The 26135-nt window shown below is 45.6% G+C and overlaps 1 long non-coding RNA gene across 1 annotated transcript; it reads left to right on the forward strand.

Annotated features, from left to right (window-relative positions):
- The first annotated feature begins 1033 nt into the window (after positions 1-1033).
- LOC147017190 (uncharacterized) lies at positions 1034-20140 on the forward strand. The gene is made up of 3 exons (XR_015049388.1): positions 1034-1379; positions 17336-17460; positions 19499-20140. It is a non-coding gene; the product is annotated as an uncharacterized LOC147017190 (long non-coding RNA).
- Positions 20141-26135: the final 5995 nt, after the last annotated feature.

Raw genomic sequence — 26135 nt, forward strand, 5'->3', positions numbered from 1 at the left:
TTACTTCTGGGTGACGCAACTTTCAATTACTTCTGGGTGACGCAACTTTCAATTACTTCTGGGTGACGCAACTTTCAATTACTTCTGGGTGACGACGGCTGCTGCCATTTTAGCACAGATACATCAACACGTTAGCAACGAGGTGAACGTCACTCCTCGCTGTGATACTGTTCGTTATTTTTGTTTCTTGTAATCCGATCAAATATCGTTCAATTATCCAGAAAATCTGAGCAACGTTCACCTCGTTGCTGATGTGCTGATTTCACCGCGCTCAAATGGCGGTGACCGTCACTAACCGGAAGTGATGGAAAGTTATGTACCCCCATTTGGCCGCTCTTGTACCCTGCAATGAAGGAGCGACCTCGTCATTGCATATTATAATAACTAGCAGGGACCCACGGAACCTCCGTGGAGAAAGCCCTTACTCAAGAGAATGCCTCAGATTTTTTGGGCAGTGTATAGGCCACAGACCACTCCCTCGAGTGCTCCCGAAAATAGAAAATAATCCAGGATTGAAGCAAAAGCATGCTCGCTACCGATGTGCATTAATAATACATCATAGTTATATTGTTACGAATCTGGAAGCCATTTGCACACAAACAGACAGCAGTCCCTAAGCTTAGTTATTTCAATAAGTATGTGTATAGTTAGATTCCTCCCGATGTCTAAAGGGAATTACATGTGTGTGCTGCGAAGTTTCTTTCTCGTTAGATTTTTTCAATACCCAACGCCAACAAATCAATCCTTCCCTTTACTTCTTCGCACAATCGATGCCATTGCTCACGTGCGTTCGACCACGGACGTGGGCGGAGATTTCCTCACCTCAGAGATCCGACTCCACCCAGGAAAGGAGGGGGTTCCCCCCTGTCCAATCACGGATGGCCAGCACATCACCCCACGAAACCCTGTCCAATCAGGGCAAAGATTACCTCAGAGCTCCAACTCTGCCCCAGAGAGGCAGGGTTTCCCCCTGTCCAATCAGAGGGGGACAGATATCACTCCACAAAACCCTGTCCAATCAGGGCAAAGATTACCTCAGAGGACCGATCACCCCACCCCGCCCGGGGGAGGGATAAGAATAGCTGGGCTCTCCTGAGTGTTCGCTGGAGTTGGGTTGGAATTGTCGGAGAAGAAAGGGGTCACCATTGCTATTGGTGGTCGTCGTTGCCGTGTCTCAAGCTGGTCCTCTTACTATTCCACAGCCGTCGACTTCCATCTCTCATTTTGTCAAGAAACAACCCGGAGCCGGGAATCTCCGCTGGCCCTCTGTGAGGAGCGACCCTGACCCCCGCCTGGACCCCGCTATACCGTGTCTGGGCTCGCCGACGACCTCGAGTTTCACACCTGCAGTCGCGGGCCAAACCGCACGAGGCGGCCAGGTACCGACCAAACTCTGACCTCCAGCCTGTCTATCCCCTTGACTGCGAGGGTCGAAATAAAGATAATCCGGGTCCATTTTCTTTTGGTGTGTGTGTCTGTGGTGGCGCCGTCCTATAAGCAGAAATTGTATAAGTGTTGATTGCCCATTGTACATTGCCTGTATATTTGGAATAAGTCTACACTGTGTCTTATTATTGTAAATAAATACCTGTTAAATGTTCCAGTTTATTGCCTGTCGTTTCTACCATTGACCCAGTCTGGTTCGCGCTTGAGAAATAGGGAGGCCGATTGGGCCGTAAATTGTCATTTGGACCGGCGCGGCTTTGGTAATTTCCGCTCGGTTACACCGGACCCGAGTCGGTAACAACGACTCGGTTCGGACAAAGCCGACCGAGGGTGTGGTTTCCCCGGTAGCTAGACCGCGCGGCGAATTAGGTAAATTGGAATCAGACAAAAATACCCTAACCGTGCGGTCGAAATATTGGCATCCATGGTCCATAAGCTCCGGAGTTGTCCGGAGTGACGACCTTCAATTCCGGTGTTCGGTGGGAGACGGCCCAACTGCTCCATCTAGCGGTCGTCATCGCCACCGAACCCCGGCTCACAACAATACAACTCGGATAGAGTTCAATTGCACGTGCCCGAAGGTTGAAGCAAGAGGCCTGAATCCTAATGACTGAAGCCTGAGGCAAACACGTGCTGTGGCCTTTACAAGGCCCGTGAGGCCTATCGACTCCAACCTTTCGAGATTTAATGTTCCTTTTAACAGTCGCTTTGGTTGTTTTACACTGAAGGGGAAACATTATCGGATTATCGGGAGGGCCTGTCGATTGTGAATATGACAGCTCCGAAGATGTCTTTGGCGTAGCATATCCCCAAAATGGCGGCCGTATGATTTAATTTTTTTTTCAGGTAACAATTGTGGGTGGAGTCAGGCGAGCTGTCCAACCAATGACTGGAAAGGAGCGTTAAAAACAGACAGACAAACAAGCGTATTATTACACAGACAATACTACTGTGAATAATAAATACAATATTAATAATAATCATAATAATTAATCACCTTTAACCAATGATGACATTTGAGATCTATTGCATTCATTGTATGACCTTGGCTCACTCTACACGTCACATTGCACAATGTTTGCCAAATTTCCTCACAGACTGATTAAAACTAAAGTTTAACCCTTATCAAAAAGGTTGCATTCACATAACATAAAGATTCTCAAAGCCTGCTCTTCTGCTCTTGCTCACCCTCTCTCTGTTCTATTCACCCTCTCATTTGCCCAAGGTCATCTGCCATCTGCTTGGAAATCTGCTAACATCACTGCCCTGCATAAAAAAGGTGCAAAAACAGATCCCTGTAACTACAGACCAATCAGCCTTCTCCCAATCATCAGCAAGGTTATGGAATCCATCATCGCTTCAGACATGAAATCCTTCCTCTTCTCCAATGGCTTGATTTCCGATAATCAATTTGGTTTCAGACCAGGTCACTCCACCCTGGATATGTTGCTTCTGCTCTCCCATCAATGGATGGAGGTCCTCAATGCAAGACAGGAAATCCGAGCCGTATCCCTGGACATATCACGTGCTTTTGACACAGTCTGGCACCCTGCCCTACTCACCAAACTCTCTTCCCATGGTATTCAAGGCCATCTCCACTCATGGCTCGCAGACTTCCTCTCCTGTCGCAGTCAACGTGTGGCCCTAAATGGAGTTCTTTCATCCCCTCTTCCTGTGCAGGCTGGAGTTCCTCAAGGTAGCGTTCTGGGCCCTGTTCTTTTTCTGGTTTTCATCAATGATCTCTCGGACTCTCTGGAAAATCCTCCATTTCTCTTTGCCGACGACTCCACCCTCTGCCGTACCATCTGTCATCCCTCGGACCGGCAAGCAGCAGCTTCTTCGCTCACTGCAGATCTGGATAAAATCACAAACTGGTCCAACACGTGGAACATGTCTTTCAATCCAGACAAATCTCACACTCTCACTATGTCTCTTCGAAAGGACCGTTTACAAAACCCCCCCATCCACTTTCTCAACAATCCTCTGGAAGAAGTCTTTTCTTTCAAGCTTCTAGGTCTCACTATCTGCCATGACCTTTCCTGGGAAAGTCACATTTCCAACCTTGCCTCAAAAGCCAGTCGCCGACTGGGAATCCTCCGTCGTGCTCAGTCCTTCCTCGGCCCTCTTGAGCTCCTGACCACTTACAAAGCTTTTGTCCGTAGCCTGATGGAGTACTGCTCTCCCCTCTGGGCTGGTGCTCCTGCCTCCCACCTTTCTCGGCTTCACGCTGTCGAAACCAGGGCATTTAAGATCATCGGCATCTCCCGCAATGAAGCTGAGTCTTTGGGCCTCTCACTCAATCACCGCAGGTTGTTCGGTGGTCTTTCTGTCTTCTACCGACTCCTCTCCAGCCTTGCCCCCCCTGCTCTCTCTGCGATTTGTCCCCACCACATTTCCACAGGGCGCTCAAGGTCCGCCAACAACCCCCTTCTGGTAAAACTACCAAAATCACGAATCACTGCTCATCTTCACTCTTTCATTCCTCTTTTTTCCCGCCTTTGGAATAAACTTCCTCACTCTATTCTTTCCCATTCTTTTCTCCAGGCTTTCAAAACAGCTGTTCACCACCACCTCTTATCTTCCCCTATCCAAATCCTTGATCTTTTCTACCCCCGATAATCCACCCAAGCCCACTTCCTTCAATTCCCCTGCTTTCCTTCCTGAAAGTCCCTGAAATGTCCATCTTCTCTTCGCCATGTTCCCCGTCCCATCCCCATCCCTCTCCCTTCCACAGTTCACCTAATGTGTCTGTTCCCCACTGTTTTGTCCCTTCCACTCCCGCCCCTCTTGTCTCATGCCTCCTTGCTGTGAGTTGTGCGTCAGCTCTCGTACGAGCCTCGACCAAGGTATACAAAAAAAAAAAAAAAAGATTTACCATGGTACACCATTCAGCACCATTGAGATATCATGCCTTTTGATTCCCTACCATGGAGTGCACCATTGACTTACCAATTGCTTCTGCACCTTCCAATGATTACCATGGGTCACCAATCACCATATTTTGTTTTTTAAATAAGGGAACGTCCAAAAATCCATGTTTTTAACAAGGCAACTGCCTGTTACCTAAACTGCTTATTGATGAGTCTTTATACATGTAGTTTCATGAAACCTCAAGGATACATAGGGACGAGTCAATTCCAGCTCATACACTTCCTTCCTCTAAATCTAGGATGGATGGATGGATGGATGAAAGAATTGGTAGTTCACGGAGTTCAATCTGAAGACTACGTTCACATCCTGCGGTAGTTGGCCTGGATGTCTGCGGCCTGTTTATCTTTCTCATGATCTCACGGTTTATTGGTGTGTTCAGCTTCCTCGGGGATACACAACCGGATGCGTTGCAATCCTAAACAACAACTCCACCAATAGGAACAGACTTTGACAAGCTCAATTCAGCAAACAAGGGAGTGAAAGGAAGATGTTTGGATGTATAGAGGTAGAACCATTATTGTTGAGGTTGCATTCACAAACAAAAAAGAAAGGTATAAAAAGACAAATGGAATACAAACCATCTTATGGAGTATAAATAAGGGATAGATGCTGAAACTTAAATAATATACCATAAGAACGAAATGGAATCTTTTAGACGAGGCTGTGTTATTCAGCTTAAGTTTCTGATGTAAGCCTGCTTTGTGAATGAAAGTCATATTAAACTACATCTGATGACAATGAAAAATACCACTGCCACCGCTGCCAACACCACAACCACGACCACCACCACCCTGGTGTTAACTTCGTGGTTAGGGTGGCTGGCTTGGGATCTTCGGGTCAAGAGTGCGAGCCCCTGTTTTTTTTTCCGATGAATTAACACCAGGTGGTGTTGATTCTGCCTGTCATCCTTCCGAGGTTGGCAAAATGAGTACCACTGTACCGGTAATAGTAGCACTACATCAGTGGCATACCTGTGCCCCCAACCAATGATGCAACCAGCAGCTACAGGCTCCACAAGAATAATAATAAGAAGACTACTACTACCACTTTCCACCACCCAAATTATTTCCACATTCTTGTGGAGTTGGCCTTGTACTCTTTCTGGACCAAATCTTTCACGAACTGGTTGGCCAGGCCTGATGTTAGACTGATTTTGGCAGGAATTTCTAATTTCCCACGCAGAACAGGACAAAAGCTATTGTCTGCCCAACAATGGTAATGACAAAAAAACCAACTTATTATTTCATGTTTGAAACAAACTGTTGAGTATTTAATAAATATTTAGAACTCAATTGCGTCACAATCCCGAAATTTCAGATTCAGAGTAAAGAGAACATGAGCCTGTTTTATGAGCCTGTGTGTGTTGGTTATAATAAAGGAATGCTGTTAGAGGGAGAATATTGGTGGCGGGGGGGGGGGGGGGGAGTTGCATGTTCAGCTCTCAGAGAAGCTGTGTTGTCTTCACCATTTCTTTCATGAGGCTGTACAAGGCTCAGTAGAAGAACCGAGTGTGTGAAAGAAGGGTAAAGGAGGTAGATTAAATATAGAAAGTAACAAACACTGCCATTAAGTTAAGATTAGGATGTGTATATGGTGAACTTGTAATTAATCTCATGTTACTGTATGTTTAAAAAAAAAAACAATGGCATCAATAGGTTCAACTACTTAATGATCAAAACGGGAAACTTAAAAATCTTGATAAGAGCTTAACGTTTCAGGAAATACCTACAATATAGTTGTGGTATATTTATTTTGAAAATTCAGGGAAAACAAGCAACAGACATTTGGATGGATTTTTATGATTAAAAAACAACAAAAGCAGAGACCTGCAGAGCCTCAGCACAATGTAAAATATGACTTCAAGTCCTCAACTCTCCCCACCCCTCATAAACCCCAAATCATCACCCTCCGACTCCCAACTCCAAGGCGTCAATCCCCTCCCCACTCCAAGCCTTCGAACCCCCTCCTCACCAAGACTCCTCAACCCTCCCACGCTCCACAGAAAGTTCTCAATCCCTCCTCCCCCCCCCCAAAAGCCTCAACCACCCCCTCCCAATTCTGTCTCATCTTTACTCTCCCCCCACCCCAAGTCCTCACTCTCCCCTCCCAACTCCAACAATCTCCTCCCCACTTCAAGCTTTAAAGCTCCCTCTCCATCCCCCACCTCCTCAATCATAGCTGTTCAACCCCAACCCAAAATTCCTCAATCTCCCAACTCTGTCCATCTTTGCTCTCCCCCCACTCTCCCCCTCCCAAGCCCAACTCTGTCCTCCCGTCCTCACCCTCAATCCACTCATATAAAAGCAAATGGGCGTTCCCACATCAAAACAGCAGAATACAGTATATAACTCTTTCCCCTCCTCCATCATGCCGTCACCGACTTCACAGAAAGCACGATTGAAACAGCAACAGCAACCACAACCACACGGCTCCAACATGTCATAGCTAGTCCCAGTCGTCTGTCCAACTCACAATCCCAAGAGATATGAGGAAAACAAAATATGTGACCAAGAGCAAGTCAATTGTGCCAATAAATGACAGGCCGCAACCAATTATCTTCTTCCTGATGCATACATCCACATCGTTAAAAATAAATAATGACCTTGGACAAAGACCTTTTCTAATGACATGGGTTTAGTTGAAGCCCAGATTGAGAGGATGCCACAGTTATTTGGGAGGTGCAGCCTCAGTCACTGAAGACAATATTTACAATGGCCACAACACCTACAGGCATCCTTCCAGAACTGTCACTTTGGTCGATTTACACTGAAAGGAAAACTTGGAAGGAGGACGATGGTGTTTGTGAATATGACATCTTCCAAGATGTCTGCCTTCACGTTGCACCAAGCAGCAAGCACCAACATGGCCACCATATGATTGTGGGTCGAGTCAGACAAGCTGTCCAACCAACGGGTAGAACGTAATGTTACACATAGATAGACGAACGAACAAGCACACTTTTTTTTTATAGATTATTATTATTGTCAGCAGAGTACCCGCCCGATGGGCGATCTCGTTCCAAACATGTAACACGTTCTTCTGATACATAACTTTATTTGGGCGGTGTATAGGCAACTGACAGCTTTGTATAGGCAAAAAACACCCCCAAAAAACCGCATGAAGTTATGAGTGTGAAGCAAAAATAAAAGTACTGCTGATAATTAAAAACACCTCACTGTACTGGAAAACGTGGGGACAGGGATACTGCACTGTAAATGGTGGAGACTTGTAATACCCTCTCCCACCTGGAGGGGCGCTACACGATACACATTTACATAGAGAATTTGCGTCTCTCTCCTCCCGCCCAAGACCACCAGCAAAGATAAAAAAAACTCCCCAATACATTAGCTGGCGTCATGCTGATCCTATGTAGCAAGTCTGGATGGAATCGGTCCATAACTGTCGGAGTAGTAGCGCGACAAACAAACACACAAACACTGGTCCAAGAATTATAGCAAGGATAAGGGAAGAAAAGGGGAGTTATTGTGAATTTAATGTTCCTTCTTTATTTACTTTTAACATTGTTCTTAACAAAGAACAAAGGAGCTCCTTGTGACCCAACGGCCATCGACCTCTCATGCCCAACTGTGTCTGCGGACGTCCTCCTGCAGTTGGGCTACTTTTTTAGGAGGTCAGGTCAGGTATGGGAGCATGTGCCAGAACAGCGCGTCGCTGCGTCCACTTTCCGCCGGCACTCCAGGGGCCTCCGTCTGGCCATCCCCCAGGCAGAAGCCAGGCCCATCCCCATCTCCTTGAGATGATGGTCAACCTGCAGCAACCATGAGGAACATGGTCGGCCCACTGGCCTCCTCCACTCATGAGACTCCCTCGCTGAGAGAATCTGGTGAGCAGGATCAGCGTCAGGAAAACGAGCCACATGTCCATACAGCCGCAACTGACGCTCACGGACTATGCAGGTAACAAATTTCATCCGAGTCTCTCTCAGCAACCGCTCGTTGGACACAAAATCCGACCAGTGATTGCCAAGGATTCTCCGAAGACACCTGGTACCAAAGGAATTAAGTCTCCGTCTCAGATCCTTGGTCAGAGTCCAAGTCTCGCACCCATACAGCAAGACTGGAAGTACCAAGGACCTGAAGACTCGGACTTTCGTCCTCCCGCACAGGTACCGGCAGCGCCACACCCCATGATCCAGTGAATCCATGACTCCCCAGGCCCGACCCAGACGTCTATTGACCTCTCACTCGCAGCCAGCAGAGACATGAATATCACGGCCAAGGTAAGTGAATCTCTCCACGACCTCAACATCCTCACCACAAACAGACACAGACAGGACAGCAGCATCCAAGATGTCACCGAAAGCCTGGATCTTAGTTTTGACCCAAGAAACCCGTAATCCCAGCGGCTCCGACTCCTCATTCAGCACCTCGAGGGCCCCCAAAAGGATGTCTAAAGTCTCCGCAAAGATGACTGCATCATCTGCAAAATCAAGGTCCGAGATCTTGACATTCCCAAACGATGCACCACAACTTGATCTCTCCGACATCCTCCCTAAAATCCAGTCCATACAAGTGCTGAAAAGTGTGGGGGCAAGTACACATCCCTGATGAACCCCAGTAACAACTGGAAATAAGTCAGAGATGGTACCACCACACTTCACAGCACTCTCAGTACCAGAGTAGAGTTCAGACATCAGATTGATCAGTTTTGGTGGCACCCCACGAAGACCAAGAATCCTCCAGAGGACATCCCGATTCACTGAATCGAACGCTTTACAGAGATCAACATAGGCTGCAAACAGCCCCTGCCGAAACTCTCGTCTGCGTTCGGTGAGGACACGAAGGGCAAGGATACGGTCAATCGTTGACCTCTTTGGTGTAACGCCTGACTGCTCTGGACGCTGGTGCTCAAGCAGATGGTGGCGAACCCTATCAAGAATTATCCGAGCAAAGACTTTGCCCGGCACTGAGAGCAGCGTCACCCCTCGGTAGTTGTTGCAGTCTTGGCGATCACCCTTCCCTTTTTTAGAGTGGGACAACAAGGCCCCTCTTCCAGTCAGTTGGGATGATGCCTGTGTTCCAGGCAGAGCACAAAACTGCATGCAAAGACACGAGTGCAGCATTTCCACCAGCCTTGAGAAGTTCGGCATGGATGCCACAGATCCCTGGAGCTTTGCCCCGTTTCAACTGGTTCACCGCAGCCCGTGTTTCCACAAGCGAAGGTGGACCACAGTTGATTCGAGGGTCAGCAACAGGGATTGTAACACCCTTGACGTCCAACTCGACAGCTGGGGGATCAGCCTGGTACAACTGCTCAAAGTAACCGGCCCAGCGGGCCTTCACTTCAGACTCCTCTGTCAAGAGCCTACCACCCTCTGCTCTAACTGCAGTGCTCCGAGGGATGGGCTTGGATGAACGTAATGTGCGAATTCCCCTGTAAGCGGGACGAGAATCACCTGTCCACAGGTGATGCTCTACCCCCTCACAGATTCCTCGCACATAGGCCTCCTTGTCCACCCTCAGTGCACATACAGTTTTACGCCTCAGCTCGCTGAACAGCTCAGCTCTGCCATTCAGCCTGGCCCTGCGACTCTGGTCAATGGTATCCAGTGTCTCTTGAGAGACAAAATTCTTTTTTGCCCTGCGGTGAGCTCCAAGGCATCCACCGGCAACATCAAGGACGGTGGTCTTGAAGGCGCTCCACAATTCTTCAGGACCCCCCAAAGCACCCAGACCCCCCAAGTGTCCACTCAGCCTGTTCGCAAACTCCTCAGCTACTCTCTCATCCCTGAGCTTGGCAACATCCAGCCTAGGCTGGGATGGTACCATTCTCCAGGATTTAAGGTGCAGCTTTAGTGTTGCTACAACAAGCCTGTGGTCAGTATTGAGGAACTGAGCACTCCGGTAGACCCTGCAGTTCTGGATCATCCTCCAACGACCGTCAATGAGGACATGGTCAATCTCCTTTGCCACACCGCCAGCGTTGGAATACCAAGTCCAGCGATGAGCTTGTGGGCCCTGAAACCATGAACCAGCCACCCTCAGTCCATGACTTCTTGCAAAGTCAAGGAACTTAGTGCTATTCTGGTTCATAGTTCCTGACCCATGGGGACCAACACACACCTCATAACCATCCCTATCAGTTCCAGTCGATGCATTGAAATCCCCCAAGACTAGAAGTGTATCTCGTCTGGGGCACTGATCAACCACAGACTCGAGTGTGGCGTAGAATGCATAATTAGGAGGTTGGTGGCAGGATTTCCACTCCGCCCACCGTAAAACCCTTCACTCTGCAAAACATAACAGAACCGTGAAGAAAATTGAAAACCCACTCCGTGGGAGTACCGCCGCAGGGCAGCTCACTGGATGACAGGATTGGGGCAAATCCTTTGGGACCCGCACTCTTTGATGACGGGAGGAAAACCACGAGGTAACCTTCCCGGGTCAGATTGCGGTCATGCGTGTCCGGGGGGTGTGTTGAGGTGTCATCCACCAGATGGCGGTCTCCTTGGGTTAACTTGGGGTAACCTTCATGGAGGTGCCTGGAATGTCCTATCCTGAAGAGAGGATGATCACCTGTCTCTGTCATCATCTGGGCTCTAGCGTTTGAACATCAGTATTGCAGAACTCTCTGAGGTTCGGAGACTGGATAGTGGCGAGATCATGGTGGGTGGTTACACCTACAATTGATGTGGTCGCTCTGATGGTTACCATGCCCAAGGAGTTGATGTAGCTGTGTCCAATAAGCTGACTCCAATGGTAATTGAGGTAACACCAGTCAACAAGCGTATTATGAGACGAAGGATTCATCACTCCTTGGATGTTGTTTCTCTGGTCTGTGAAAATGCTCCTACTGAGATGAGTGATCTCACTATGTTGGACGCATTCTACGCCATGCTCGAGTCTGTGGTTGATCAGTACCCCGGGTGAGATACTCTTCAAGTGTTAGGGGTTTCAATGCATCGATTGGAACTGATAGGGATGGTTATGAGGCATGTGTTGGTCTCCATGGGTCTGGAACCGTGAACCTGAATAGCACGAAGTTCCTTGACTTTGCGAGAAGTCATGGACTTAGGGTGGCTGGTTCATGGTTTCAGCGCCCACAAGCTCATCGGTGGACTTGCTATTCCAACGCTGGTGGGGTGGAGAAGAAGATTGACCATGTGCTCATTGATGTTCACTGGAGGATGATCCAAAACTGCAGGGTCTACCGGAGTGCTCAATTCCTCAATAATGACCGCCGGATTGTTGTAGCAACTCTGAAGTTTCAGCTTAAATCTGGGAGAATGGTACCATCCCAGCCGAGGCTGGATGATGGCAAGCTCAAGGATGAGAGGGTAGCTGAGGAGTTTACGAACAGGCTGAGAGGGAATTTGGGGGGTCTGGGTGCTTTGGGGAACCCTGAAGAGTTCTGGAATATCTTCAAGACCACCATCCTTGATGTTGCCGGTGGATGTCTTGGAACTCACCTTTGGGTGAAGAAGAAGTTTGTCTCTCAAGAGACACTGGATACGTTGACCAGTCGCTTGGCCAGACTTAATGGCAGAGCTGAACTGTTCAGGGAGTTGAGGTGGAAAACTGTACATGCGCAGACGGTGGACAAGGAGGCCTGTGTGCGAGGAATCAGTGAGGGGGTAGAGCATCACCTGTGGTCAGGTGATTCTAATCCAGCCTGCAGGGGAATTCACACATTGTGTTCCTCCAAGCCCATCCCTCATGTTCTGCAGTTAGAGCGGAGCGTGGAGGGTTCTTGACAAAGGAGTCCGAAGTGAATGCCTGCTGGGCCGGTTACTTTGAGAGGCTGCACTGGGCTGATTCACCAGCTGTTGAGGTGGATGTCAGAGGTGTTACTATCGCCATTACTGACCCTCCAATCAAGTGTGATCCACCTTCGTTTGTGCAAACTCAGGCTGTGGTGAACCAGTTGAAATGGGGTAAAACTCCTGGGATTTGTGTCATCCATGCGAAACTTTCAAGGCTGGTGGAAATGCTTTACTCATGTCATTGCATGCAGGTATGTGCTCTGCCTGGAACACAGGCATCCTCACAACTGACTGGAAGAGGGGCCTTGTTGTCCCTCTCTGGAAATGGAAGGTTGATCGCCGGGACTGCAACAACTACCCAGAGATGACGCTGCTCTCAGTGCCGGGCAAGGTTTTTTGTTCAGGTAATTCTTCATAGGGTTCGCCACCATCTGCTTGATCACCAACATCCAGAGCAGTCAGGCTTTACACCAACGAGGTCAAAGATTGACCTTATCCTTGCTCCTCGGTTCCTCACCAAATACAGATGAGAGTTTTTGCAGGAGGTGCTTGTAGTCTATGTTGATCTCTGCAAAGCGTTCGATTCAGTGAATCAGGATGCCCTCTGGAGGATTCTTGGTCTTTGTGGGGTGCCACCAAAACTGATCAATCTGATGTCTGAACTATACTCCGGTACAGAGAGTACTGTGAGATGTGGTGGTACCATCTCCGATTTATGTCTAGTTGTTGCTGGAGTTCATCAGGGGTGTGTACTGGCCCCCACACTTTTCAATGCTTGAATGGACTGGATTCTGGGGAGGATTTCGGAGAGATCAAGCTGTGGTGTGTCATTTGGGAATGTCAAGATCTCTGACCTTGATTTCGCAGATTATGCAGTCATCTTTGCGGAGACTCTGGATGTCCTTTTCAGGGCCCTTGAGGTACTGATTCAGGAGTCAGAGCGGCTGGGATTATGGGTTTCTTGGGTCAAACCTAAGATCCAGGATTTCAGTGACATATTGGATGCTGCTATCCTGTCTGCACTTGCTTGTGGTGAGGATTTTGGGGTCACGGAGAGATTCACATCCCTTGGCAGTGATATTATCATATCTTTGCTGGCTGTGAGCCAGAGGTCAATAGACGTCTGGGTCAGACCTGTGGAGTCATGGATTCACTGGATCATGGGGTGTGGCGCTGTCGGTACCTGTGCAGGAGGATGAAAGTCCGAATCTTCAGGTCCTTGGTGCTTCCAGCCTTGCTGTATGGATGCGAGACCTGGACTCTGACCAGAAAATCTGAGAAAGAGACTTTATTTCTTTCATACCAGGTCTCTTCGGAGAATCCTTGGCTATCGCTGGTTGGATTTTGTGTCCAACAAGCGGTTGCTGAGAGAGACTCAAATGAGATTTGTTACCTGCATAGTCCATGAGTGTCAGCTGAAGCTGTATGGGCATGCGGTTCATTTTCTTGATGCTGATCCTGCTCACCAGATTCTCTCAGCGAGAGACCCTCGTGAGTGGTGGAGGTCAATGGGCCAACCACGTGCCTCGTTGTTGCAGCAGGTTAACCGAAATCTCAAGTAGATGGGGATAGGCCTGGCATCTGCCCAGGGGATGGCCAGATGGAGGCCCCTGGAGTACCAGTGGAAAGTGAACGAAGCAACCCGCTGCTCCGCCACATGTTCCCATACCTGACCTGACCTGATATACAGCATAATATCTCAAAAAGTTGTGGATGGATTCGGATGAAACTTTTTGGGCAGGTTGTGCATGTGACACCGGCAAATTGATTCGATTTCGGTGAAGATCTGAATCCGAATCTGGATACGTGAATTATTTCAACATAAAAGTGATTCTTCACCATTGAGAGATAGAGCCAAAAACGATGTCGCATGACATTTCAAAAAGGTACTGGATCTGATATGTTCTCGTGGATCAGGCATTGCGTGGGTGAAGTATGCACTCTTCCAAGTGCTCTTCTAATTTAATATATTTAAATGCCTTATGAATTCCACGTTACCCCAAAATACCATGTCGTGTTGTGGCACTTTATTCGATTTTAAAGAAAAATATGTGCAGTCTGTTTGATGTTCCAATCTGAGCCCATGGCACCTGATGCAGGGAACCTCAGTTGAAATTGCTTACACCATATATTAATGAGTCCATTGTCTACTAAGGCCTCGGTCACATTTGCTCTACGTCGAGGATACGGCGGCGGTACACCCTCTGAATTGACAGAAACGTGCGGCGGCCGCAGAGAAACTGAGGTGGCCTCAGGGAGGCCCTACGCCTTTGGCTATATTTTACAGGCCGTAGGGGCGCCATGGAATTATAGCGCGGAGTTATAACTTTTTTTCATTTCTACGTTCGCCGTAGCAATTCCACAAGCCAAGCTATGAAGTAGATGTGTTCCACGTCGACCGTACGTAGGACGTACGGTGAGCTTGCGTTATTCGTGCGGCTGCCGTAAGCTCTTCTCAATGAAAAATGAATTTTCCCAACCCCCAAAAAATTACGGCGGCTGCACTATTTCCATGGTCGCCGTACGGTGGCCTTGCGGTCTGTGTGACTACCTGCGGGAAACGCAGGGTCGACACACGGTTCCCCTACGCCCGCCGTGCACCTACGTACGGCCTTCGTGGCAGTCTGCGTCTATCGTGCGCTACCGCGACAGATCGGAGTATAGGTGTTTGCCCATACCGTGGTGCCCCCAGAATCCCAATTTAATTCGTTCCAGGAGGCTGTTCTGATTGCAAAAAGTTCGGATTCCAAAAATATTTTCCCAATAAGAAATAATGGAGTGAATTAATCCGTTCGTGGACCCAAAGAAAACCCACTTTCAAGACACATTAAACTGAAATTCCCAATGTTTAAGGTAAAACAAGATGAGTAAATGACCTTCGGTGGCGGTGTATTGTATGTAAACTGGTACAATCACCACATCCAAAGGTCCACACAGGCTCGAGCTCCGGCCTGGGTTCCGATCGCTCACACACTCTGCGAAAGCGCTGCCCCCAGGGCAGCTCATCAAACATGATGCCCGCAGAACCACAATCACTTTCATCAAACGCATCGGGTTGACGTAATCATGGATATTCAAAATTACAACTGCTTTTGCTGTGAAATTCAATCCTTGCCCGACAGTCCGTCACACCACGTGATCGGATTGCTTTTTTTGTTATTAATTAAAACACAAGATGATTAAAAAAAACAAACATCACAAATGAAGGTGAAAACACGAGGTAAGGCCTAAGTCATATTTGGCTCGGCGGCCGGAGGGTCTACAAAATGTACGGGCACTAGCAATTATAAAGCGGCCGCAGTATTTCCACGGTCACACAATGTAGCAGTCACATGTGTTTTTATTTTTCGGGTAGACGCACGGTGTATTTATAAATTGTGGAGACCGAAAACGTGGGGGTGCCGTACGGTGTTTGATTTGATGTCGCACGGTGACCTTTGGGCGTTCTTGCGGCGGCCATAGAATTTTCAAGGCAGACGCAAGGTGCCCGCAAGGCGACCGCAGGGGACCCTAAGCCGAACGTGCGGCAAGATGGACGGTAACGAATGGGTAAATTTATTTATTATTTTTTTTTAACCAGTTCTTTTGTTTCGGCTTGTCGAATTGCTACGGCGAACGTAGAAATGAAAAAAGTTATAACTCCGCGTTATAATTCCACGGCGACCTTACGACCTGTAAAAGATAGCCATACGGCGTAGGGCCAGCCTGAGGCCACCTCAGTTTCTCTGCGGCCGCTGCACGTTTCTGTCAATTTAGAGGGCGTACGGCTGCCGTATCCTCGCCGTAGAGCAAATGTGACTGAGGCCTAATGTGTGACTGTGACTCGCCGTAGAGCAAATGTGACTGAGGCCTAATGTGTGACTGTGACTCGCCGTAGAGCAAATGTGACCGAGTATCGATCGACACATGAGAGAAGGTTTCACGAAGACTTCCACCGACGAACTGAATGAACAAAGCGCGAAGATGCGGGTCGAATAGGTGGGGGAGACACGTGAACAACCATGAACGCCACGTTGTGTTCGTTTTTTTTTCAAATGTAAGGTTTTTAGTGCAAAATATTCTCAAAAAAATTGTTCGGATTCCAATTTGTTCAAACAATGGGGCGTTCGGATTCTGGGGCACCACGGTATATTATAGTTATAGTATATTCAGTTATATATGCTTGTTTATTTTTATTTCAGTAAAAAAAGAACTGGTATATATACCCACTCGTTACCGTCCGTCTGACCGCACGTTCGCCTTAGGGTCCCCCTGCGGTCGCCTTAGGGTCCCCCTGTGGCCCCCCTGCGGGCTCCTTGCGTCTGCCTTGAAAATTCTATGGCCGCTGCAGCGACGCCCTAAGGTCACCGTGCGACATCAAATCAAAGACCGTACGGCACCCCCACGTTTTCGGTCTCCACGATTTCTAAATACGCCGTGCAGCTCCCCGAAAAATAAAAACATATGTGACTGCTACATTGTGTGACCGTGGAAATACTGCGACCGCTGTATAATTGCTCATGGCCGCAGATTTTGGAGACCCCACGGCCGCCGTGGCAAATGTGACCTCGGCCTGATCTCCTTATATTTCACATTCAAGTACTCTAATGTCTTTTAAAGTCTTTAGTACAAGCTCGACCATATGACCTAGAGATATACACACTCGCCTCTAAGCTGTCTAGCCTGAGCTTGATTCTTGGCCCAGTTATAAAGAGTCATCCTGGTGTTTCACAGGCAGGGCGATTCATCAATGTGCTTGCCGTCCCTCGGATGGACGTAAAACGGGCGTCCCATCTGTTCGCATTAGTTAGTAGACGTTAAAGATCTCACGGTATCCTTTGCGAAGAGTAGGTGAGCTATCACTGGCACCATGAATAAATTACAAATTCCTGCCCTAACTTTAGTCGAACTTCAGTCCTGACCAGCCGGTTCGTGAAAGACTTGGACCAAGCTCCCCCCAGCCAACCCCATAAGAGCTGTTCACCAGAACTATGCCCCACATATCCACGGCCTTGTCTCAGCCCATGATAAGGATTTCATTTCACAAGATGCATCTTCAAGATGTTCCATCGAAACCTTTGAAGATTTTGATACCTTAGTTGTTTTTCTTTCCCTGTTTGGGACTGGCACAGCGTAAGTGTTATCATCCTTGATAAGCAGACAACCTAAACCGACCTTTGATGTAAGTGGAAAACTTTTTGTTTATTTATTTTTCATAAAACATTCATATTTCCCTTTTCATTCTCCCTGCCCTAGGCCTATTCGAACACATTGGCATTCCATTTTAAAAAAATTTTCTGTACAACTTGCAAGGTTTCAGACTTTCAGCACCCGGTGCATGCAAGGAGGAAGTTTTTCGGCCCATATCAGGAAAATCCAAGGTTGGTGGAAATTTCAATATTGTCGTGTGTAGTCCTTGCTTCTCGGTGGTAACAATTGTATATACCATTCGATTTTTTTCAGCAAAATTTGCTGAAATCAGCAAAATTTGCTGAAAAATTACTTGCAAGACAAAATTGGCAAGAAGCTTCATCTTCGGGAAATGATGAATGTTCTCTTGATCGCGATGCGAACCTATTTCAAATGTACATGGCGGTGAATTGTGCAGAGCATGTTCCTCGGTTGTTGTTTCTGTGAATGAAAGCCTCATGTTCTGCCTGTGCCAGGTCGTTTATTCCTTTTTCCAGAAACGTGCAAATGTAAATCCATTTACATTCCTTTAGTGGCCTCTAGGCCAGGCAGTGTTTATGTTGATACTAAGTCTATGATGGCTTCCTTTTTGGGGAGAACGGGGCGACAATATAGACCCCTTGAAATGTGGCGATTCCACCAGTCTTACTTAAATGGATTATCCATCAATGTCTACGTCGACTGTTTAATTATAGTCTCATCCGCAACTCTCCAGCTAGACCCAAAATGAAATATCACCAAAGTGCTCAATAGATATACTCGAAAAATATTTTTAATTGCCTACTAATTATTTGGGGGTGCTTGTTCCCAAATGGCTCGAGGTATGTATACTCACCTGTAACCTGTCTAGCCTGGGTTTGAATCTTGGCCCAGCTACAAACTGGGTTCATTTTCAAGATATTGTGTGTAAGGATCCCTCAGGCATCCTTCCTGAAGAATAAGCCAATTTTTTTTTTCAGCAACAATTTTGGTCTGGGTACGGCATTATCAAGAAAAAATCTGTTAGGTCTACAAATATGGCAAAATGTTGACCCCACTCTCAAACCTCTGTGTGCTCTGTGTATTCCCCTGTATTTCCTTACCATCCTCTTACCCCTTTCTTCTCCCTTTCACTTCACTCCCCACTCATGCCACACCACCATGAAAATCTCTTTTCACTCTTCTCTCCACCTTCAGTATCTCCCTTTCTTCAACTTTCATTTTCTCAAAAGGTCTCATTTTAGCTCCCTCCTCCAACACCAATCTGCCTCCCCGCCCCCACCCAGGTACATTAATCGTAGATGGCACTCTGCAGATATGCTTTCCAGCACATACAAAAATAGAGGTGCTTCATCGTATCATCGACTGGGTATCTCATAGTTAAAGGTCAATAGTAAGGAAGATAAAAGCCTGGTGTTGGCTTAACGGTTAAGGTGGCTGGCTTCAGGTCTTGGGATCTTGAGTTCAAGCCCTGGGACCATTGAAACAACACCAGGTGGGTTGACTCAGCCTGCCATCATTCTGAGGTCAGCCAAATGAGTTCCAGCTTACTGGTAACAGGGGCAAAAATCAAAATGAAAGCATTCCTCGGCAGCATCTAGCTCAAGGCTCCGGTCTGATATTTCGACCACCAAGTAGTATTCATCTGGGATGGTGACTTTTTGACCACCGATAAGTGTTTGTACGGACATTGTACGCAAGTACCCTCCAAGGGCAGAGGGAATAGGCATCATGTGACTGCAGTATGCATATGGTAAGATCCAACGTTGAAAGCTAGGATAGGTTTACCCAACCACATGCCTAACCACACCCAGTGTCACATGCAAAGCGATCATCTGCCACGTTGGCCTTCCACTGTCTGCTATTCCACTGTTGACAACAACTAGATTTAATCTCTCCTTGGTTTTCCTATCTTGTTTTTGCTGACATTAGGAATCGATTGCTTTTGATAATATGGCCTCCAAAAATTTTCAAGGATTATATTACAATGGATTGACAAGATAGCTCAAAGACAGTGTTCTCACTACTCACCTTTGGTTGTGTATTCTGGGTTCAATTACCAGCCTGGCCATAAACTTATCCTGATGATTTGGAATCAGGGTGTTGATGTCAATGGTTGTGCCATCTTTCGAAGGGACGTTAAGCTGGCTATTCCCTATACTTGCATTTGATAATTTAATAGTACATTTTGAAAAAATGTAGGACATTAAAAATGTACTCTAGTCAAATTTCACAATCTTGCCCTGACAGAGATTCTTCAGCAGTGCTGTGATGGAGTCGTGACCTGTCTGGGGTAAATTCTCAGCAATGAAGACTTTACCATTGTTGCAGGTGCCCGTGATATTCCCGACAGGGATATGGGAGAAATTACTCACATTATAAAAAATAAACAAACAGGAACAGTCTGTTTGTAAGTTCAATAGCTCCTGCATTTTTTCACCGATCTCAACAAAACTTGTCATGCATAGTCAGCCCCGTGCCCCTCCACCTTTTGGAAGGTTTCCCCAAGGGGTCAGTATCACGATCTCCCGGAATTTGTTTCTGATGATGTTTCAAACTTTCACTAGCACTCACGAGGGTGTAATGTGCAGCTGTAGAAATTCTCTCTCTCGCAGCAATGCTAAGTGAACAAAAGCTGTCAATTTAATGTAGAAAGACGAAATTCTGGAGTTTTTACAGTCATAAAGCTGTAGAAAGTGCAAGGTTTTAAAGTGATGAAAATATCATGTGATTGATTGAACCTATTGTAAGATTATGTACACCGTGAACGATCTCTTACTTCAACCCTAATTTCCTGTTAGGTGTACAAGGTGTATATTGATTACGTCTGATAAAACTACAATGCAGGCGCAATCATTCCAGCAACATTAAATGATGGCCTTCCAGTTCCACACAATATTTCAGCAACAAAACATGCTGGTTTCTTCCAAAAATTTCATCTTGGCAGGACATCATCAGAACATATAAAATCCGATTCCTATTCCTATTGCAGATCGATCACTATCAGAATTATAGCTGCTCGATTTAAATTAAACCTTCTCATGCAGTAACTAAACGTGATCATTTTAATCCAGACTTAGTGATCGATAACAAAACTACCTGCACTGAAACTTTATGCCCTTTGTCATAAATTTTCCACTCAACTACTCGTTTTTCTACTTATTCCCGTCCCTCTTCGATTCATACCACTTAACTATTCGTTATATTTAATTACTAACCTCCTCCCCCTTTCATATCCATCACTCAACTACATGTTTGCAATGTATGTCTTTGTCTGCCGGTTCTCCGTTTACGTCTGTCAGTCTGTAAACCAGTTTCCCTCTGTCGTTTTACTACTCCACGAGGAAAGACTTTGTGAATAAAAGGATCAATTGCCCTCCACCAACATGGTCCATTACCTGTTGTATTGAATGTAATTTGAGGTTAATTTACTGTAGTAAAATAGGAGGTGGCTCGTGAAATGGGCAACAGTCATCCAATCAACCAAGAACGTCATGGGAGAATGATTCAGACTCTTCATGGTTTAATCTCAAGGTGAAACGAAGAATTTCAAGCATCTCACTCACTGCTACACATTGTTCAAATGTTTTCAGCCACTCTAAGTTCCCTTTATAAATACACTTTAAAATACAAACAGGTGACTCAGTACACAAATTACAAACTTCACATTGGCAAGTGGTACAAGAGCGGCAGGGTAAGAGAGCTCGAAACTCCTCCAGACCCCCTTTTACAAGCTGAGGTCATGCTATCAGCTTCCGCAGAATCTCCGAGTCGATGTGTTTGTGCTCTTGAGACAGGGCAAATGGAATTCGGCTTCGAGCCCTTCCGGCATTGTAACATCCCTTCCTCACAAAGCAACATCAGCCAAGGAAGGCGGTTTTCCTGTGGACAAAACGAGCCTTGTTTTTATTATGATTCATCTCAACAGTGGCCACTCGGCATCATGGCTTTTTGTGGCATGGCAATTCCTTCACATGCAAAGAGAATTCTCTGATTTCTCTCCCTGGGTTCCAGATTTCACGGTCTTTAAATCGACCCTTGTGAAAATGATCATTCCATGCTCTGCCGGCTTACAAAACCCCATCCCACTCTTCTCGTGGCAGCCATTATCGATTTCCGACTGCTGTCATGAAAATGGCAGCTCAAAATAGAGGTTTCAGGCAACTGCTTACTGGTTGAAGCAACTACGCAAATTACCGCCTTTGGAATAAAGGAAGAAGGACGCCCGAGTCATCTTCCCCAAGGCCCGATCAGCATGAAAGAAAGGCTGTTAGCAAACACTCTGTTTTGATGTTTCATCAAGCCGTCCTGCTTCCATTGCCATGTGGTGGAATTTAAGGGTGGTTACTTGCTGGAGAGAGAATATGTATCTATATAATACATATACATTAAAAAAAACACACATTCAAGCTGAGTGTGCATTTGCGTTTTCATTTATTTATTATTATTATTATTATTATTATTATTATTATTATTTTTCTTTCATTTATTTCTATTTTCATTTAGGATGCTTTCTGATAGTTCTGCGATTTTTCCTGATGTATCAGCTTTGATGGGCATTGGCATTCAAAGTGACCGTGCTTCCCCATTGTTTGGGGTCACTCACCTTGATTTTTTTTTTTTTCATTAATTTATATTTTCATTTATGGATGTTTTCCGACGATTCTGTGATTTTTTTTTCCGGTGTACCGGCTTTGATGTCCATCAACATGCAAAATTTTAGCATTCTATGTCACCCGGAAGGCACCGATCTTTCATATCAGTCAGTCAGTCAATGGTTAGAAAGAGCTTTATATATTAGATATATACTGTATATGTAACATCAGGAAAAATCAGAGAATGATTGGAAACCATCCCTAAATGAAAATAGAAATAAATTAAAATAAATGTAGGTGAGTGACCTGAGACAATTGGGAAGCATGGAAATATTGCATGACGATGGATATTAAAGCCAATACACCAGGAGAAAATGCAGAACTACCTGAAAGCACCCAATGAAAATATCAATAAATGAAAATAAATAAATAAGAAAAATAAATGCGGGTGAGCACTCCGAGACTCTGGGGAAGCACGGTTCATTATTGCTTACAATGTGTAGGCATAACCAACTATACTTTATACATGTACTTACATTATAATTGTATATACTTTATACATGTACTGTACTCAGATTCTAAATGTACATCTCCCAATATAAAACATAATGTGTATTTGTATATTTGTGTTTGTGTATTTGTCGTTATTTTGTCCCCCTTGATAAGAGCGATTTAAGAAGGATTTTAAAGGCCAATCTTTTAACATGACTGTGTGTTCACAACGGTCTATTTTTCAGGATAAAAAATCATCTCGAAAACCATTTTTCATAAAAGAGTAATTACATCTCTTCTATTGGAAATGTAGATGGTTACATGCAACCGGGCCTCAAGGGCGGTGTACAGGAGCATTAAATAAAATAATAAATACAAGGCACAGGGAGGTGAAATGTGCAACATGCGCAGAGTAAAATGAGTGTTTGACATCCGTAGGATGTCTCATAAATAAAGAAGATATAAGCACACCTGATGCGAGGCCGAGGCTTCACTCTTTGGCACGCTCATGAGGCTGTACCTACGAAACAAAACGTCCGAGAAGATAAACAAAATAGGATAACATTTTTTTCTACACATTGTCGAGGCTCATATGAGAGCTAACACACAATGCACAACAAGGGGGGCAGGAGACAAGAAAGGTGGGAGAGGGAAGGACAAAACAGTGGGGAACAGAGACATTAGGAGATCTGTGGAAGGGAGAGGGATGGGGTGGGGAACATGGGATCTACAAGATGGACGCTACAGGGACTGTCAGGAAGGAAGGAAGGGAATTTGATGGAGGTGGGTTCGGGGTGGATTAACGGGGGTAGAAAAGATCGTGGTTTTGGATGGGGGAAGATAAGAGATGGTGGTGAATAGCTGTTTTGAAGGCCTGGAGGGAAGGATGCGATTGAAGAGAGTGTGGGAGTTTATTCCAAAGGAGGGAAAACGAGGAATGAAAGTGAAGGTGAGCAGTGATTCGTGATTTTGTTTTTTTAGCAGAAGGGAGTTGCTGGTTGACCTTGAGCACCCTGCGGAAATGGGGGGAGGCGACATATCACAGACAGAGCAGGGGGGGGTGGGGCGAGACTGGAGAGGAGATGGTAGAAGACAGAAAGACCACTGACCTGTTTGCGGTGAGAGAGTGAGAGACCCAAAAGCTCAGCCACATCGCAGGAGATACCAATAATCCTAAATGCCTTGGTTTCCACAGCGTGAAGCTGAGAAAGGTGAGAGGCAGGAGCACCAGCCCAGAGAGGAGAGCAGTACTCCATCAGGCTGTGAAGGAAAGCTTGGTATTTTTGTTAGGAGCTCAGGTGGGCCGAAGAAGGACTTTTCATGATGGAGAATTCCCAGTCGGCGACTGGCTTTGGAGGCCAGGTTGGAAATGTGGCTTTCCCAGGAAAGATCATGGCAGATCGTGAGACCCAGAAGCTTGAACGAAAGGACTTCTTCCAGAGGATTGTTGAGAAAGTAGATGGGGGAGGTTTCTAAATGGTCCTTTCAGAGAGATATAGTGAGAGTGTGAGATTTGTCCGGATTGAGACATGTTCCATGTGTTGGACCAGCTTGTGATTTTATCCAGATCGGCAGAGCGAATAAGCTACTGCTTGCTGACCTGAGGGATGACAGATGGTAAGGCAGAGGGTGGAGTATTCAGCAAGGAGATATAGAGGATAACATTTGTGCATGTAATGTTATAAAATAACACTTCTTGCTACGAAATATCATATCTTCTAGTCTCCTTCAATACTTCGAAAAAAATAATTCCAAGCCGTCATTTTTGTTGGGCTTTTATTCTAGTTTAATATATAAAGCTCATTCTAGCCATTCACTGACTGACTGACTGACATTAATGTTCGGTACCTTCCGGGTGAAAGAAAGAAAGCTGAGATTACGTGTGCCGACGGACATAAAACCAATACACTGGGGGGGGGGGGGGGGGTGATCACAGAACCATCGGAAAGTATCTGCGAAAGAAAATATAAAAAATGAAAATAAGTAAATTAAAATAAATCAATGAAAAAAAATCCAGGTGAGCGACTCAAGACAATGGGGAAGCATGGCTCGTTATTGCTTACAATGTGTAAGCATTCCCCATGATACTTTATACATCTACTATACTCATTCTAATTGTACAAACTTTATACACGTACTAACATTCTAATTGTACATAGTTTATACACGTACTGTACTCACACTCTAATTGTACATCCAATATATATAGCTTATTCGAACAACTCACTGACTGACTCACTGATATTAATGTTCGGTACCTTCCCGATGATGTAGAAAGCTGAAATTTTGCATACCAATGAATATTAAAGCCGATACACCGGAACAAAATCACAGGACTGTTGGAAAGTGGCCGTAAATGTAAATATAAATAAATGAAAAAATGTATGCAGGTGAGTGACCTGATATAATGGGGAAGCACGGTAATTTTGCGTGCTGAGAGACATCAAAGTCAATACACCGAGAAAAATCAAAGAACCGTTGGAAAGCGTCTGCACAAATATAAATAAATGAAAAAAAAAATGAAAAAAAACAAATGCAGGTGAGCGACCCAAGACAATAATGGGCCATAACCACACTGAAAGATCCCATGACACTCAAAACTTTCTGGTTATTTATATATTAACTTGACCTTCCTCGTGAAGAAATCACCCATGTTTCTTTTTTAAAATCAAAAATGGGATAATTAGACCAATATTTCGAACATTTCTGGTGCTTTTCACAACTTGCTATGCCCCGCCCCTTAAAAAAGTTGACTTCAGCGAACCGCAGCGTTGACGTCATCTGCAGAACGTGACTCGCACAGAGTGGATTGACTAGATGTCGCGCGCCATATAAAGTACGTACAAATGCATTGTGCACATGCGTTTGCTATCCCACTGATCGTCATAATTCCTGTGATTGTTTCGCGGAAAAGAAATTCTGCTTCTGAGCCGTGTATGCACAACAATCACGAGGCAATTATTTATCCCTTTACTACCTTGTCGTAGTCGTGTAAAAATCCAATACATGTATCCACAATAAAGGGCTATACCATGTCCACAAAATATTAAATGTGACTGTTGAACCTTTCCATTAAAAAAGAAACTTACAGGGACATACAAGAAAAATACTAAAGATTAATATTGCATCATTTCAAGGCGCAAGGAGGTAATTTTAAAATCAAATAATGTGAAAAACCTGCACCCACATTTTGCAGCTTATTGAATTATTTGTTGAAACCAGCCTGCTGGGATAGGTACGATTCCACATACATGCAAGCCAGGTATGGCTGCACTCGACATACATGGGTTTATTCTAAAGTGAAGGTACTGCTCCATTGGCTTGCTATTCATTAACAATTAGCCAAAATGCTGTAATAAATGAACAGGGAAAAATATGTTGGCACAACTATGAAAGACAAATTTACCTGTCCTATTACATGGCCTCATATCCTCGGGACTCTTACGCATTAACTTATACATTGTGTGCATGCTAATGCAAGTTACTCATCAGCTCTAGAGTCTAGACTAGTCCGATAAATCCGTCGTCCGTCCGACTAGTCCGATAAATCTGACGTGCTTTAGCTTTCTTTTATTTTTCTCTTTTCTTCATTGTTTTCTACTGGCGCTACATGACGACAGTAGGAATAAAAACAATAAAAATGCAACAGAATGTCAGATTTATCGGACTACTCTAGATAATTGTGTCGCAAGGTGTGTTCTGCACACAAGTTTTCATCGTATCCAGACAGAGAGATTGCTTCGTTTTATGCGCGGAGAGATACGGCCGATGACATGGGCCGGCCTTGCTTGCGATTCATT

Source organism: Eptatretus burgeri, chromosome 11 (genome assembly GCF_056783735.1).
Source record: "Eptatretus burgeri isolate ZD-2024b chromosome 11, Ebu_testis_v1, whole genome shotgun sequence".
NCBI lineage: Eukaryota > Metazoa > Chordata > Myxini > Myxiniformes > Myxinidae > Eptatretus > Eptatretus burgeri.